Here is a 17,844-nt window from a genome sequence, read left to right on the forward strand (position 1 = left end):
TGATTAAGACAGTGGCATAGGGAGTATCGTGTGAATAGACCAAGCTGTGCTCGTGACAGGCGTGCACGCAGGGAGTGCGTTCTAAGTCAAGCATTTACTCCCTGGATATTGAGCTGCAAGGAGGATCTAGCTGTTTTCAGCTCAGAAACTCTAAAGGAGGCCCAGTTTTCCAGACACTCCTTCTTTGCTTTTCAACCAGTCTCATCCAGGGAGGCATGTGTCTATTAAATCTTCTCCAGTCAGGCATTATGAATCTGCACACCTTCAACCCAAGGCATCCCCTCGATAAATCACATGCACCCACATCTCCATCTCAAGCTCTTCTTCTAAGAATCTCAACCTAACATTTTCTCTAACTACTACACTATTTCTCTGTTACAGCAAAATCCCTGAAATAGTCATTTAAACTTGCTTCCCCAGCCTCCTCAACTTTTGTTCTCTCTTAAACTTACTTCAATAAAATTTTCATACCCACTGTTTTACCAGAATAGCTCTTGGTCACAGATGATGTCCACATTCCTAACCCTAATGATAGTGTTCATCACCCATTTTACTCAAACAATTAGCTATATTTGACATAATTGATTATTCCCTCCTTAGAACACTGTCTCCTCCTTGCTTCCCCAACACCACTCTCTCCGTTCTGTGTCCTCACTCCTCCTTTACCTCCTTTGCTACTTATTCCTCCACTCTCTGATCTCCAAATATTGGACCTTTCTCAGGGCTTGGTCCCTGAACTTCTTCTACTTCTTCATCAATACTCACTCTCTGAGTAGCATCATCCGGTGTCCAACTGACACTCCCAAATTTGTACCTCTAACACTGACTTCTCTTCAAATCCCAAAATCATATCTCCAACTGCCTATTCAACTATTCAACATATGCATTTGGATGTCTATGGGTATCTTAAATTTAAACGTCCAAAGTCAAACCTACAAATCACAACCCACACTCCAGCCCAAATATGTTTCCCTCATATCTCCTTTCTCATAGTCCCACCTTCCCTATTTGAGTAAATGTCAACTCAGCCTTTCCAGTTGCTCAGGCCATAAACCTTACAGTTATTTTTTATTTCTCTCTTTCTATTACACTTTACAGGTAGAATCTGTTGAGATATTCAATCAGATCTGCCTCCAAATTGAATTGCAAATAACCCTTCTTCAATGTCCACTGCTATTACCCTAGTCCACGGCACCATCGCTTTAGCCTTAATTATTGAAATAGTATCCTAACTGGTCCCTTGCCTCCACCCTTGTACCTGATGCCCTATTGTCCACAGAGCACCCAGGGTGATCTTATTAAAATCCAGAATACATCATTTCTACACTCAAGTTCCTCCGGTAGCATAGTGTGGTGGCTGAAAGATGGACGCTAAGCAACTTTGGGTCAAATTCCAGGCCTCTCACTGTGCCCTGGGCTTCAGATTTCTTATCTATAAAATGGGGGACAATAAAATACCTAAACCTCTTAGGTTTGTTATGACAATTGGATGAGTTTATATTAATAACAGAGCCTGATGTCATATGATTGTTTGATAAATAGACCAGTGGCCCATCTTGCTCAGAACGAAAGTGTAAGTCCTCTCTTCTCTTACCCCACATTCACTCCATTCTAGCCAATTTGGCCCATTTGTTTTGGAAGGTAGAGCTGAACAATGAACATACCAAGCCTGCCCTACCTCTGCTGTCACACCAAGTAAATGCATGGCTCATTCCCTCAAAACCCACCTTATCAATGAAGCTTTTGCTGGACATAAATAAAGTAGCCACCCTGTTCTCTGACACTCTTTCTCCATCTTGCCCTGCTTTATTTTTCTCCATATTGCTCATTACTTTCTAACATATAATGAGTTCTCCTGTCTTTTTTATCATGTCCTCTGCCCCACTGTAGCATACGCTCTTTAATGGGAGAGATGTTTTGCTCTGTTTTGTTCACAACTATATTCCAAATAGCTCCTGCCTAGAATAGTACTTGGTATAGAACAGCACTCGCTATTCACTGAATAAATGCACCAATGAATGAATAGAAAGGCAATAAGGAGTTCTTAAAGTATTTTACTGGGATATGAATGAGATATGAATTAGGAAAGTAGCAGTGGGAACTGAAGGGATGAAGTGGCATGATCAAAGAGACACAACAAATAGGATAACAATATGGAGTATGGGAGAGAAGGAATTTGGGGAAATTATTTCGCGATGCTAGCCAAGGTGAAAGGCAGAATAGGATGGTGGTGCTCAAAAGCAGAATAGAAAACACAAAAGAAGTCTATTTGAGGGAAAATACAACAAGCCTAAGTTACGGGAAACAGACAAACATCTGTGGCCAGCAGGTGGTTGGAAATTCGGCTTCATTAACAAGAGAGATCAGCTCTGCAACTGGGTTTGAAAGTCACCAGGATACACTGTCATTCAAAACCAAATGATGGAATGCAGTTGCCCAAGGGAAAAGAGTGTGATCAAGAAAAAGGGAAGATGACACTTGGAAAACATCTGTATAATGTGCAGATGAAAGAGAAGCTAGTGCTGGATATGGTAGGAAGGAAATACGAACAAGGATGTCTTAAAAAGTACTGTAATGTATGAAAACCTAATATAGATGTAAAAAATAAAATTTCTACTGTAATATTTGGTAGCTGCTGAAATGATATAAATTGTATCAACTAGAAACTTTTTCAATTCCATCAAAAATCACTATAATAGACGTGGTAAGATGCAGGATTTTCACACCTCCTGAAAAGACTGAGCAGATGGGGCACTGTTGCCTGTCCGTCTAGAAACAGGGAGCTTTCCCGAGCTCCTCTCCGATCTTCCAGGTCAGATCAGCCTCTCATGCATTTTCTAAGACCCTCAGAAGTTCTGTACATTCAGTGCAGAATTATGCTTTCACTATTTCATTACCCTTAGCCTTGGCTCTCAAGTCTCTCTTCTCTAATAATGTTCTTACTGGTTCTACAAGGTCCCATTTCATTAATCCTTCTTTGTCCCAGAAATGTAATTATGTTGTGGTCACTACTTTTCCACAGTCTTAGCTGAAACCTTTTGTTCTCTGTGTGCGATTTTTATCAGCATCTTCAGGATTGAATACTTCTTTCTGCCTCTTCCACCTTCTGGCGTAAGGGATTATCCTCTCGCTCTAAGGTCTCCAACAGTAAGTAATTCATGATGTCTAACTACTCACATATTTTGTACCTAACAAGCTATCTTAAACAGTGATGGAAATGGTAATTATTTACTCTGGGAGTCCTGTCAAGGTCACCGTAAAATCATTGCCACACTGTTAAATTGGACTAGGACGTTCCTCTCTTTTTCACTATTGATCTTATGGGTGAATTACCCCCAAAAAACTTTCCAATGTGCTATTGGCTAATTCATTGTCAGTGCAATATATATTAAGTGGAATGGGAACAGCATACATCTTACTTGTAATATGTTTTAGATGCACAAATTTGAAATTTATAGCAATGTTCTCAAGCAATGTAATATAGATGAAAAAATACAATTTCTAATGTAATATTCAGTGTTCATAAATATGCCAGCTTGGAAATTACAACAAGCGATGTACAGAGTAAGAAAATCAATAGACTCTGGGCACTAATACTATTTCTCAGGACAAGGGTTTATCTTGTGTGGCAATAAATGCACCTCTGTTCTAACAAGGAAAGTTGTATTATGATGAAAAAGTGACAATACCATATACAATCACTATGTTTTCATCCCCCAGGTGTCAAGGGTACAGGTGGGGCAGGTCTTTATAGCTACTAATTCATGTGTTGTCACATTGGGGTGGGGGGTTGTTGAGGTGGGGTGTCAGTATAATAATGGAAGTAGTGAAGGGTCTGGGGACCTGAAGATAATGCAGTCAAGTTCCTGCCAATGCTGTACTCTCAATAAATAGATCATGAAGCCTATTTAACATTTTAAAATTGACTTTTAAAAATTCCATATCCATACGTACATACATATATATGTGTATATATATATATATATATATATATATATGTATATATCATCTTTTTGGCCAGAAAATTATGGCTGCAGTCATTCATTCCATATACATTTATTGGGCATCTCCATATGCTAGACACCATGACTGATTCTGGCACTGACATCACACAGACTGAGAAAATTTTGTCTACATGCAAAACATGATTAGGAGAATTGAGGCAGGGGCATTTGTATATGTACTTAATTATTCAACAAGCACTATCCAGTTCACATTTAGTGTGTATTTAAAAACAGTAGTAGTGCAAAAAAATATGCATACAGTCCTTGTCCCATGACTTCCAATATATTAGAGGAAAGAAATATTTGTTCAGCAGATCCAGGGAAAAAAAAACAAAACCTGAAGGGCAGCCTATGTATAGTGTGTAGGGGCACACTAGAGAGACGTGGAGTAACAGTAACCTCATTTCCTACAACTCTTCCTCTCTCTCCCTCTACTCTGTCCAGACCCCCACACTGTTGTTCTTGCCTTCAAAACCTCCTGCCACAGGACATTTACATCAACTATTTCCTCTGCTGTGAATACTTTTCTGCAGATATCAGCATGATCAGCCCTCTCATTTACTTCAAGTTTTTGCTCAAATACCTTCTCAATGAGGCCAAACTTTTCCACACTATATAATATACCAATGCACTGGCCTCTGGTATTTCTGGTCCTCCTTACCCTGCTCTACTTTCTCTTTTTCCCATAACACTTATCACTTTTTAATACACTAGATCATTTGTACATGTACTATGATTACAGTTTATTGTTTGTGTCCCCCTATTAGAACATAAGCTCCACAATGGCAAAACTCTTGTTTTTCCCCTGGTGAATGCAAAGCACCTAGAATAGTGCCTAGCACATAGAAGGTACTCAAAAAGTATTTGTTAAATGAATGATAGTGATGATCATACTAGTATCAATTGAGTGTTGAATATGTGCTAGACAGTGTACTAAGCACTTTAAATATAGGACCTCTTTAAATCCTCATAATGCAGTATCCCTTTTTTAACCTCAGAGTAAATACTAGCTCCAGTTTTTATTTACAGTTAACAAAAAGGAATTCATTGAGCACTTACCAGAAAGTTCAAAGAATGGATGTGAATGCTGGAGAATCTGACCCATGAAAGAAACAACTGACACAAAGGATTACTGAGATTCTACCACAGGCAAAATCCGCTGAGGACACCATCCTTGGGACAGCCACCACAGGACATTTTCAGCCACACAGCTGGACTCTGCTGCTCCTGCAGTCTCACCACCAAGATGCCAGTACCCTTCACTCTTTCCTGTAGATCTGAATTTCTACTATGCCATTACTTCCTTTCAACCTAAAGAACTTCCTTTGGCATTTTTTTATGTGTGGTTCTGCTGGTGACAAATTCTCTATTTCAATTTATCTGAAAATGCCTTTCTCTCTCCTTCATTTTTGAAATATATTTCCACTGGATATAGAATTCTAGGTTTATAGTTCTTTCTTTCAGTCCTATAAAGATTCAATTCCATCACTGTCTGGTTTCTAGTGTTTCCGAAGAAAAGCCCGCCATGACTGTTATTAACATTCTCCTGTATGTAAAATATCTTTTTCTTCTCATTGTTTTCAGACTTTTTCTTCTATAAATTTCATTATGGAACTTCCTTGGAAGGTGGGTTAGGTGGGGATTTTTTTTTTAAACAAATTTGAGAAAATGGCGAAATTATTTCTGACCCATTTTCTCTTTCCTTTCTTTTTAAGTCCCACTGTGCATAGAATGCTTGATAATTTCCCCCAGGTCACTGAAGTTCTGTTTTCAATATTTTTTTCTGTGTGCTTTAGTTTGAATAATTTCTATTGAATTGTTTTCTGTTGGGTTTAACCTGTTATTTCCATACAGCAATTTTTTTTTTAATTCAGAGATTATATTGGTCAGTCCTAGGATTTTCATTTGATTCTTTTTTAGAGTTTCCAGATCTCTCATGAAATTTCCCATCACTTTAACCCATTGAAGATTCAAGAAAAATGACAAATCTCTAGCAAGACTCATAGACAAATGCACACACCACACACACACACACACACACACACACACACACAGGTGGGGTAAATGGGGGAGAAGAGAGAGAACAAATTACCAATATGAAGAATAACAGCAGGGATTTTGCTACACCATCCTGTAGACAGTAGGACAATATTATGAATAATACTATGCTAATAAATTTAACAACTTAAATGAAATGTACAAATTCTTTGAGAAACCCAACTTTCTAAAATCAACCAAACACAAATACAAAATCTGAACAGGCTGATATTTATTTTAAAACTTGAAGTTGTCTGACTTGTTGAACACTTCATCAAAAACTAATGATGTACTATATGTTGGCTAACTGAACATAATAAAAAAAAATTGAAGTTGTCATTTAAGCCTTCCCACAAAGAAAATTCAAGGCCCATATGGCTTCAGTGGTAAATTCTATTAACCATTTAAGAAAAAAAAAATACTGAACTTAAGCCCACTCTTTCAGGAAAACATAAGAGAAGTGAAGACTCTCAATTCATCTTATGAGCTCAGTATGCTGATACCAAACCTCACAAAATCGATACAAGGAAACCAACATAGTTCAAGGACATAAGTACAAAATTCCTCAACAATATAGTTGCAAATCAAATCCAGCAATATGTAAAAAGTAAAATAAAGCATGACCAATACAGTCGATCTCAATAATGAAAGTTCACAGTTCATCAGCTACATTACTAGGATTTAAAAATTATATGATCACCTCAATAAATACAGAAAAATCATTTGACAAAAATTAACACCTATTCCTATTTAATGGTACAAAAATGAATGCTTTCCCTCTAAAATAGAAAACAAAGCAAGGATATCTATTCTCACCATTTCTATTCCTGTTTATCTGGATATTCACAGGAAAATATAGCCAAAATTATCTTGAAAAAGAAGGGCTTACACTACCTGATTTTAAGACTTATTATAAATCTATAGTAATAAAGAGAATGTGGTATTGTGTGCAAATAGACATATATACAGATCAATGGAACAGAACAGAGGCTCTAGAAATATACCCATATATGTAGCCAACTGATTTACAACAAGGATGTCAAGGTAATTTAATAAAGAAAGGATAGTCTTTTCAGCAAGTGTTGCTGGAACAATTGGAGATATACATATATATATCATACATACATAAATGAACATCAACTCTTATCTTCTGTCATACACATAGATAAACTCAAAGTGGTACAGAGGTCTAAACATAAAAGATAAAACTATAAGCCTTCTAGAAGAAAATATAAAGAAAATCTTCATAATCTTGGGATAGGTAATGATATCTTTTCTTTTTTTTAAAGATTTTTTATTTATTTATTTGACAGAGAGAGACACAGCGAGAGAGGGAACACAAGCAGGGGGAGTGGGAGAGGGAGAAGCAGGCTTCCTGCTGAGCAGGGAGCCCGATGCGGGACTCGATCCCAGGACCCTGAGATCATGACCTGAGCCGAAGGCAGACGCTTAATGACTGAGCCACCCATGCACCCCGGGATGGGTAATGATTTCTAAGATAGAACACAAAAAAACACAAATCATAAAGGCAAAAAATGGTAAATTACACTTCATTGAAATTAAAAACTTTTGCTCTTTTGAAAGACACTACTAAGAAAATGAAAAGGCAAGTCATAGGCTTACAAAACACATGTGATTGGAGAAAGATTGGATCCTAAATATCTAAAAGAACTCCTATATGAAAAATCCACAGTGAACATCAGACTCAATGATGAAAAACTGAGAGTTTTCCCCCTAAGATCAGGAACAAGACAAGAATGTCCACTCTCACCACTTTTATTCAACATAGTACTGGAATTCCCAGAAACAGCAATCAGACAAGAGAAAGGAATAAAAGGCATCGAAATTAGTAAGAAAGAGGTAAAACCTTCACTATTTGCAGATGACATGATACTATGTATAGAAAACCCTAAAGACCGGCAAAAACTACTAGAACTGATAAATGAATTTGGTAAAGTCACAGGATACAAAATCAATGTGCAGAAATCTGTTGCATTTCTCTACACTAATAATGAAGCAGCAGAAAGAGAAATTAAGAAAACAACCCCATTTACAATTGCACCAAGAATAATAAAATACCTAGGAATGAACTTAACCAAGGAGGTGAAAGACCTGTACTGTGTAAACCATAAAACACTGATGAAAGAAACTGAAGACAATACAAACAGATGGAAAGATATTCCAAGCTCATGGATTGGGAGAAAAAATATTGTTAAAATGTCCATACTATCCAAAGCAATCTACAGATTTAATGCAATCCCCATCAAAATACCAACAGAATTTTTCACAGAACTAGAACAAATAATCTTAAAATCTGTGTGGAACCACACAAGACCTTTAATAGCCAAAACAATCTTGAAAAAGAAAAACATAGCTGGAGCTATCACAATTCCAGACTTCAACTTATACTACAAAGGTGTAGTAATGAAAACAGTGTGGTACCGGCACAGGAACAGACACATGGAGCAACAGAGCAGGATGGAAAGCCCAGAAACAAACCCCACAATTAACCAGCCAATTAGTTTTCAACAAAGGAGGCAAGAATATGCAATGGGGAAAAAGACAGTCTCTTCAACAAATGGCATTAGGAAAACTGGACAGCTACATGCAAAAGAATGAAACTGGACCACTTTCTTACACCATACACAAAAATAAACTCAAAATGGATTAAAGACCTGAATGTAAGGCATGAAACCATAAATATCCTAGCAGAGAACACAGGTAGTAATTTCTTTGACATCAGCCATAGCAACATATTTTTAGATCTGTCTCCTGAGGCAAGTGGGGGAAAAGCAAAAATAAACTATTGGGACTACATCAAAATAAAAAGCTTCTGCACAGCGAAGGAAACAATCAACAAAACTAAAAGACAGCCAACTAAACGGGAGAAGATATTTGCAAATGACATATCCAATAAAGGGTTAGTATCCAAAATATATAAACAACTTATACAAATTAACGCCCTAAAAACAAATAATCCATTTAAAAATGGGCAGAGCACATCAATACACGTTTCTCCGAAGAAGACATCCAGATGACCAACAGACAGATGAAAAGACGCTCAGCATCACTCATCATCAGGGAAATGCAAATCAAAACGGTAATGAGATAACATCTCATACCTGTCAGAATGGCTAAAATTAAAAACACAAGAAACAAGGAGTGTTGGCAAGGATGTGGAGAAAAAGAAACACCTGGTCATTGTTGGTGGGAATGCAAATTGATGCAGCCGCTGTGGAAAACAGTATGGAGGAGGTTCCTCGAAAAGTTAAAAATAGAGCTACCCTATGATCCAATATCACACTACTGGGTATTTACCCAAAGAATACAAAAACACTAATTCACAAGGATATATGCAGCCTTATGTTTATTGCAGCATTATTTACAATAGCCAAATTATGGAAGCAGCCCAAGTGTCCACTGATAGATGAATGGATAAAGAGGTGGTATATATACACATATACAATGGAATATTATTCAGCCAAAGAAAAAAAAGAATGAAATCTTGCCATTTGCAACAACACGGATGAAGTTAAGGAATACAATGCTAAGTGAAATAAGCCAGTCAGAGAAAGACAGATACTATATGATTTTACTCATATGTGGAATTTAAAACAAATGAAAAAAGAGAGAGAGAGAAACAAGAAACAGACCCTTAACTATAGAGAACAAACAGAGGGGAGGTGTGTGGGGGATGGGTGAAATAGGTGATGGGTATTAAAGAGTACACTTATCATGAGCACTGGGTGATGTACAGAATTGCTGAATCACTATATTGTACACCTGAAACTAAGATAACACTATATTAACTATACTGGAATTAAAATTAACTTTTTTTAATTTTAAATTTAAAAAAAAGTGCTCTATAAATCAACAGTAAAAGGACAAACAACCCAATAAACTAATGGGCAAAAGACTTAGTAGACATTTTACAGAAGAATCTATATAAATGCCTGATAAACACATAAATAGAGGCTCAACGTAAGTGGTCATTTAGGGAAATTAAATCGAAACCACTATGACATAGTATTTTACACTGATTCCAAAGCTTAAAACTCGGAAAACTGACAATACATGTGTTGGTGAGGACATGCAGCTACTAAAATCCTCACACTTTGCTGGTGGGAGTAAAAAATGGTATAACCTCTTTGGAAAACATTTGGATAGTTTCTTACAAAGTTAAATACATGCTTAGTGTGTGATCTAACAATTCCACTTCTAGATACTCCACATCCAAGAGAAATGAAAATATATGTCCACCAAAAAAATGAATATTCACACATTTTTATTTGCAATGGTTTCATACTGGTAACAACTCAAGTGTCCACCAGCGGGTGAACAAAGAAACAATGGGATACTAAAATAAAAAGGAACAATCTACTGGCAACATGGATGAGCCCCTGACTCAGCAATCCACTCATAGGGACAGACCCAACAGTGCACGTCTGTTTATACGTGCAGCAAAATACAGTACAGGACCAACATTACCACACACTGGAATCAACTCACATGAACTTCAAGAACAGAACGAATGAAAACAGTGATCTATTCATTTAATGAAAAAGTATCTGTCACACACAGCAACATGAATGAATCCCATAGCACAGTGTTGATGGATAGAGCCTCTGTATGATTCTATTTATATAAAATTCAAAAACAGGCAAACCTAATGTGTGGTGACGGAAGTTGGTTCTAGCTGGGAGGCAGCAGGGGGAAGCTTCTGGGTGCTATGAATGTCCTCTATCTTGATCTGGGTAGTGATTCCATGAGTGTGTTTATTTTCTTGTAAATTGTCAAGCTGTACACTTAAGATTTTTGCACCTTATAGTATGTGTGATATATTCAACAACAACAACAAAAGTAAAATAAGAGGGGTGCCTGGGTGACTCAGTAGGTTAAGCATCTGCCTTCCACCCAGGTCATGATCCTAGGGTCCTGGGATTGAGCCCCAGGTTGGGCTCCCTGCTCAGCAGGGAGTCTGCTTCTCCCTCTGTCCCTCCCCTTCCTTGTGCTCTCTCTCTCTCTCTTTCTCTCCCTCTCAAATAAATAAATAAATAATCTTTTTTTTAAAAAAATGAGAAAAAAAGCCACTGATATTTTCACTTTCCTATTTTAGCCCCACGTAAAGCATTCTAGGGAGTATTAGAAGAGCACAAGAGTCCCTATCTCTAAAGACTTAGGATATAGTTAAACAGCCAAGGCTAACACAACTACATTAAATAAAAATTAATACAAGGTATATTAGTTTCCTATGATTGCTATAACAAATTACTATAAATCTGATGGCTTTAAACAACAGAAACTTATTTTTTCACAATTCTAAAGGCGAGAATGCCAAAATCAAGGTGTTTGCTGGGCCACACTCCCTCCAAAATTTCTAGGGGACGGTCTTTCCTTGCCTCTTCCAGAGTAGCTCCCAGCCTTCCTTGGCTTGTGGCAACATCACTCCAATCCCCGTCACTGTCTTCACGTGGCCTCCTTCCTTGTCTGTGTCTCTGTGCACTTTCTCTTCTTTTCAGGACACCTGTCACTAGATTTAGGACCCACCCTAACCCAGACCTCATCTTGACTAATTACATCTGCAAAAATGGATTATTCGTAAACTATAAATACGTGCTGGACTGTTTGACCATTGGAATTCATAGGAAAATATGGTCCTTATGATCCGAAAAAGTGAGAGGCAGTGTCCCTGGTCAGTGGGTCCTGGAGTTCTGCTATGGAAACAGCACGATTTGACTCGGGGGAGCAGCACAGCATGCTCTGGCGATGGAGGGGAGGGACACAGAGGCAGGCCGGACTGACAGGGAGAGTTCTGGCTGAGGAGTGGAAGAAAATGAGATTGAATAAATAGAGTGAAGCCAAGTTATGAGAATCCTTGAAAGCCTGGCAGATGAATTTCGACTTGATCCTATAGGAAATAAGAAATGACTGTAAATTCTTGAGCAGAGCAGTGACATGGTGAAAGCAGTGTTTCAGGAAGATTATGTTGGTGACAGTACGCTGGATGGATTGGAGCCAAAAGGGACTGAAGGCTGATGTACTTTGTCTTTCTGTTCTGGATGAATCTATGGTAGCAAGAGATATGAAGTTTAATTTTTAAAAAAGAAAATGCACCGCTAGAATTACTCTCCTAAATCTTAATAAACTTCCTAAGCTCATTCTGAAGCAGAAAAGTAGCCCAAGTAGCACTGCATTTGAAAACGCTAATTGCTCTCCAGTTTGAAACTCTCCTATTTGGGGAAGAATAGGCAAGAGCTTACCCCAGGTCCTTATTACTCAAAGTGCAGCATCGGAATCCCCTGGGACCCTGTCAGAAATGCAGAACCTCAGGCTCTATCCCAGACCTACAGGCTCAGAACCTGCACTTTGACCAAGATCCCCAGGAGATTCATATGCCTTTGAACTTCATATTAAAGCCTGAGATGCACTGCCATGGTTAATTTCTCCTGACCTTCTATAGTTTGTGAAAATGTAGATATATAACTATTGCAACTGTTATGGTAACTTGAAAAAAAAAATTATGAACTGTGTGCTCCCCATGACGAGGCTGTCACATCAGGCACTCGCCAGTCCCAGAGTGGTGGGGCTCGCTCACCCACTTCCCCGTCTCATGGGGAATAGCTGTTACACGGATGAAACGGAGCATCTGGTTGCCTTGTGAAATGTGTCACTTAGTGCGTGTAGTTGAAATTGAGACATCTGTTTGTTTCCTTACCATTCTGTGGACTCTTGCTCTGAAGTGACACTTTTTTTCTCATTTGAAATGTAGCTTCATCCTGCCGTGGCCTCATTGCCTTGCTGTGAAAGTATGAGAGAGGGGAGTACCAGATTGGTGCAGATAATGAAAATCAGCAGATAATCCACTTATCCAGAGCCCTGGCAGGACCACCCGCCTTGGGAACATGGTTCCAACCCAGCTGTGCAATTTTTTTCCCTGGCATCCACTCCCCAATTGCAAGTGTTGGTGGTTGCCCCAGGACATCAACAAAGTGAAGAGTATTTGGTAACTGTCCCTTCTGTCCCCGCTGCTAGGAGAAACTGAGTTTGCAAGACCACATGGAAAAAGAGCTTCTCAAACTTTAATATATATACATATCACCTGAAGAGCTTGTGAAAGCACATTCTGAATCAATAGATTTAAAATAAGAACTGAGATCCTACATCCCTTTTTTTCTTTTCTTATAGCATTATTGAGGTGTAATTGACAAGTAAAAATTGTATATATTTAAGGTATACGACTTGAAGTTTTGACATACTATACATTAGGGGGAAAAAAATCACAATCAAGTAATTTGCATATCCATTACCTCACATAGTTGCCATTTTCTCGTGTGTGTGCGTGCACACGTGTTTGTGTGTGTGTGTGTGGTGAGAACACTTAAGATCTACCCTCTCGTAAATTACAAGTATACAATACAGTATTGTTGTCTATAGTCACGTTGCTATACATCTGATCTCCAGAAATTATTCACCTTGCATAACTGAAATTTTGTACTCTTTGACCAATACCTCCCTTTATCTCTCTGCATTTCTAAAGGCTTGCAAATGACACTGGTGCTGGTGGTCTAAGGACCACACTTCAAGTAGCAAGGCTACTTGCTTGGCAAAGTTACATCAGGCAAATAGAGAAATCAAGAGCAAAATGGAATCATGGTAGAAATATCTCTGTGGGTGGGAAGAAATAAAGTCAAAGATAAGAAGAGGAATGAAATGAAAGCATAGAAAAGGTAGTTTAAAAAATTAAGTTGATAAAAAGAAGAATTTATAAAGATAAAAACGTCAAAAGTTTTAAATATATTAGAACTGGGTTAGTCTAGTAACCTAGAATCTGGTTAGCAATACTTCTACTAGAGACATCCACAGCTAGCCACTCTTGATAGGGATTTTCAAATCCCTGGGCCAGCAGGATGGTAGGGAAAAAATATTGACTCTGGCAGGCAAGATCTTCCTCACTGATCCTGGACATCTGGTCACTAAATCTTTCAGAAGGCCAGATTAGAGATGGTGAATTGAAAACCCCTCCAGCAGAGGCACCAATAGTGATTTTTAAATGAGTATGGAAGCTAGCCAAACTCTTGCCATCAGATCTGCAAAACCACATTATGTATTCAATCTTGCAACTAGAAACAAAAGAAGAAATTTTACCAGACCCCATTTTTTAAGACCCTGAAGTGTTACAAGGGCAACAAAAGAGTGAAATAAAGACTGATTAATTCACTCAGAGTGCATCATGACTCAACTAGGTCAAGCAACTTTTAGTAAGATGACTTCCATCTGGTAATAGGGAATCTCCGCAACAAGCCTAACACTGAAAGCAATGACCGTGTATCCTGAAGATATTCACGGGATAATGACTTTCTAAACTGGACATTGGGCAATCAGCAGAATTTACACTTAGGCTTTTGTAATGAAGTAAGGAGCCACGCATACTTAGCTCATAATTTGATTTGAGGTTTTATGATATGCCTTCATCAGAAACTGAGGACATTTGTGTTTTGTATGGCTTGTCTGGAAACTTCTGTAAATCTTATGTTTTAGTAAAATATTTTTTGTTATTCTAAAAAAAAAAGAAAAGAAACGAAACTGAGGACAGTCCTAAACTCCACTCAAAACTTGTCTGTTAACAATGCTGCAAACAAAAGGGACAAACAACATAAAAATCAAAGATCAATCAACTGAGAGAAATCTCCCAATGCCGTTGTCCCACCACCTAAATGCTGTGACTATTAGGAGAAACAGGTGATGGGATCTGATTAGCAACACAATGTAAGCTGTCAGTAAAACTATCTTCCAATGGGAACAAGTTCTACTTAAACTGAATGCGGCATGTATTTACATGCCTTCTTACATATTCTGATTTTGCCTTTCCCAATGCAACTTGAAGGCTAAAAACAGGCCCTGATCTATTTTACCCTGAGGAGCCTAACCTGACAACACATCCTGTGCCCGGATCCCACCACAGCCACCCCACGGTGGTGACTCTGGGTCTGAGTCCAACGGTGAGGCGTGCTCCCTCCACCTCATCCCCTCGCTCACAGTCTCCCATGGGGGAGCTTTAATGGTGGGGAGAACCAAGTGGAATGAGCCACAAACTGTAGCCTCTCCTTCCTTCTCACTATGCCCGGCAGAGGCAGCATGCGAGACCACCAGAGCCTTCAGCCCACTCTGTCTTGAGACATTCCCATAACCCAGTTCTTGATTCAGATGTGAAACTGATTAGAAGCCATGCCCCCATATCCAAAAACAGACACCACGGCGTCTAGCATGGAAAGTGGGGGGCACCAAGAAGTGCAGCTGTGATAAAGAATGGAGAGACCCAGGCCGAGCCCCACTCTCTGGGTTCAGATCCCAGTTCTAACACTTAGCAGCTTTGAGAAAAAAGCACAGCACAGCACTTCTCTGAGCTTCTGTTTTCTCCTTTGTAGAGATCATGGTGCCCATATCACAAGGATTTGAGGATCAGATGAAGATATTTTAAAGCAGCTAACACATGGCCACCTGTTCTATAGTTTTTTTGTCCCCAAAGATACAGTGCAAGAAACAAAAATGGAAGGGAGCTTACAATTAGAATCAACAACTGTTCGCTTGTTTAAAAAAAGAAAGAAGCCATCTTTGTCTTAAGAGTTTCTTCTTTAAAAGACAAAAATGTCCAAAACCTGTCTCTGCTGTTCTATATTCCTTTGAGACTAACTAGGTCCTCTTTTCCAAGGCCATTATGATTCTTCTGAGATCCTTGAACATTTTCTATTTGAGAATTTTATCAACCTCGAAATCTCCATGGACATATTTGATGGGTTACATTAATGATTATTGCCACAAGTTAGGTGTCCTCTTACCTAGTGTTGGAATCAAACTCTACATCTAAAATGATGAGAAGTTTTCCTTTTCTTTCTTCATCCTTCCCCGAAAGCAGGACATTAGTCCACTCTTCCTTGCCACAGCATCACAGACAGCGAATCATAGTTCTCCCACCCCCTCCCAAGCGCAGGGACAGCACTGAACAGACTGTGAAGGCTGCTTTGGGGGAGGAAACAGGCAAGTCGCAGCCTCATGGCTTAAGGAGGGATTCACGCACTTGTGCTGGAAGCGGTGCTTGCCAGCAACGTACCAGACATGCTCGCGGTCCAGCAACAGAAGCTACACAGCATGCCTCCAGTGTCCAACACGTGGCGTCCCTCAGGCCAGCCCATTCGCCACACACGGCCCTTGTCCCCGGTCCCCATCTGGCCAGTCTTCACAACAGCTTTGATAACTTCATGCTCAACGTCTTGGGCCTTCCTGCCATGGGCCGTGGGACCTTATTTAGAGCCACTTCTTCCCACCGAGGAGTTAATCATATGTGTTTTCAACAATGCAACCATCTGGGCATCTGATGCCAGACCCCAAGTAATTAGTGGGAAATGTTGCAACATATCCAGGGATATTTAATGAATATTTCTCCAATGAATAAACAAGGCTCAGCAGCTCCATATTTGCTCACTCCACAAAAGAGTAATACAGACGCTTCCCATTCCTCTGGGCCCCATACCTCTTCCCACAGTCTAGGTGTTAGCTATCTCCTAGGTTCCATCCTTGGGCTACTGCTCTTCTCCACTCCTCTCCCACTTCTCCTTGGCAGTCTCATCTGTTGCTTCTGCTCTAAGTATAGCCTGTATTCCAATAATTGCCAATGTTCATTTCTAGTCCAAAGTACTTCCCTAACAGATGTGAAAATCCAACTTCCTAATGGTCATTTCCGTCCGACATTCATGAACACCTCAAACTCCACACACCCAATATTGAATTCATTATTTTATCCCTAAAGTGTTCTTCTACCTTTATAGTCCCTCTCACTTGGTGGCCTCTCATCCACTTCAAAAATCCTGGGAGGGGCGCCTGGGTGGCTCAGATGGTTAACCGTCTGCCTTTGGCTCAGGTCATCATCTCCAGGTCCTGGGATCGAGCCCCACATCCAGCTCCCCGGCTGGCTCAGTGGGGAGTCTGCTTCTCCCTCTCCCTCTGCCTCTCCCCCTGTTTGTGTGCTCTGTCTCTCTCTCTGTCAAATGAATAAATGAAATCTTAAAAAAGAAAAAAAAAAAAAAAAGAGTCTGTTTTTTGGTTTAAAAAAAAAAATCCTGGGAATATTCCTCAACTTCTCTCATTCCTGCCTCCATTCCCATTCAATCAGTTTTCAAGTTCTGCTAATTTTACTTCCCAACTATCATTTGAATCTGACCCTTCTTTTCCCTCCCAACTTCCCCAGCTCTGCCTCAGGCCTTCATCATCTCCAGTGTGGAGTGCTGCACTAGCCCCCTAACTAATCTTCCTGCTTCCTGACTTGAAGCCCACAGAGACGTAAGAGTAATCCATATCAACACAAACCTGGCTCTATTGTTCCCTTGATTTTTTTCTCAATTTACTGTAAAACTCACCAGAGGGGGGAGGTGGGGGGTTATGAACCAGGCTTCAAATAGCACACCTTCCTGACCTATTAGTTTTTCTCAAAGAGTTGTCAGGGAAAACTTGATTTTTATATGAAAATAACCACTGTCATATAATGGAGTACAACACAGGATTTGCATTAAGCCTAATTATAACATTTGGAAACCAGAAGTCCATTATCTCTATGGCCCCTACCTGTGTGGTAATATAACTTCCTTCCTTCACAAAGTTCCATTTATTATTTCTTATCATTTTCAAGGGATATCTCCCATGTAGTCCACAGAAACCAGGAGTTTTATATGTTTTAGTCACTACTGTAGGCCCAGAGCCTAGAATAGGATCTGGCGTGCACTAGGCACTCAATAAATATTTATTGAATAAA

The 17,844-nt window shown here is 39.3% G+C and overlaps 1 long non-coding RNA gene across 1 annotated transcript in view; it reads right to left on the bottom strand.

Moving 5' to 3' along the window:
- Positions 1-16,003, bottom strand: part of LOC144382129 (uncharacterized) — a 182,201-nt gene extending 166,198 nt beyond the window's left edge. The window contains exon 1 of the long non-coding RNA XR_013448542.1: positions 15,878-16,003. This is a non-coding gene — a long non-coding RNA (uncharacterized LOC144382129). The remainder of the gene's footprint in view (positions 1-15,877) is intronic.
- Positions 16,004-17,844: the final 1,841 nt, after the last annotated feature.

Source organism: Halichoerus grypus, chromosome 6 (genome assembly GCF_964656455.1).
Source record: "Halichoerus grypus chromosome 6, mHalGry1.hap1.1, whole genome shotgun sequence".
NCBI classification, from domain to species: domain Eukaryota; kingdom Metazoa; phylum Chordata; class Mammalia; order Carnivora; family Phocidae; genus Halichoerus; species Halichoerus grypus.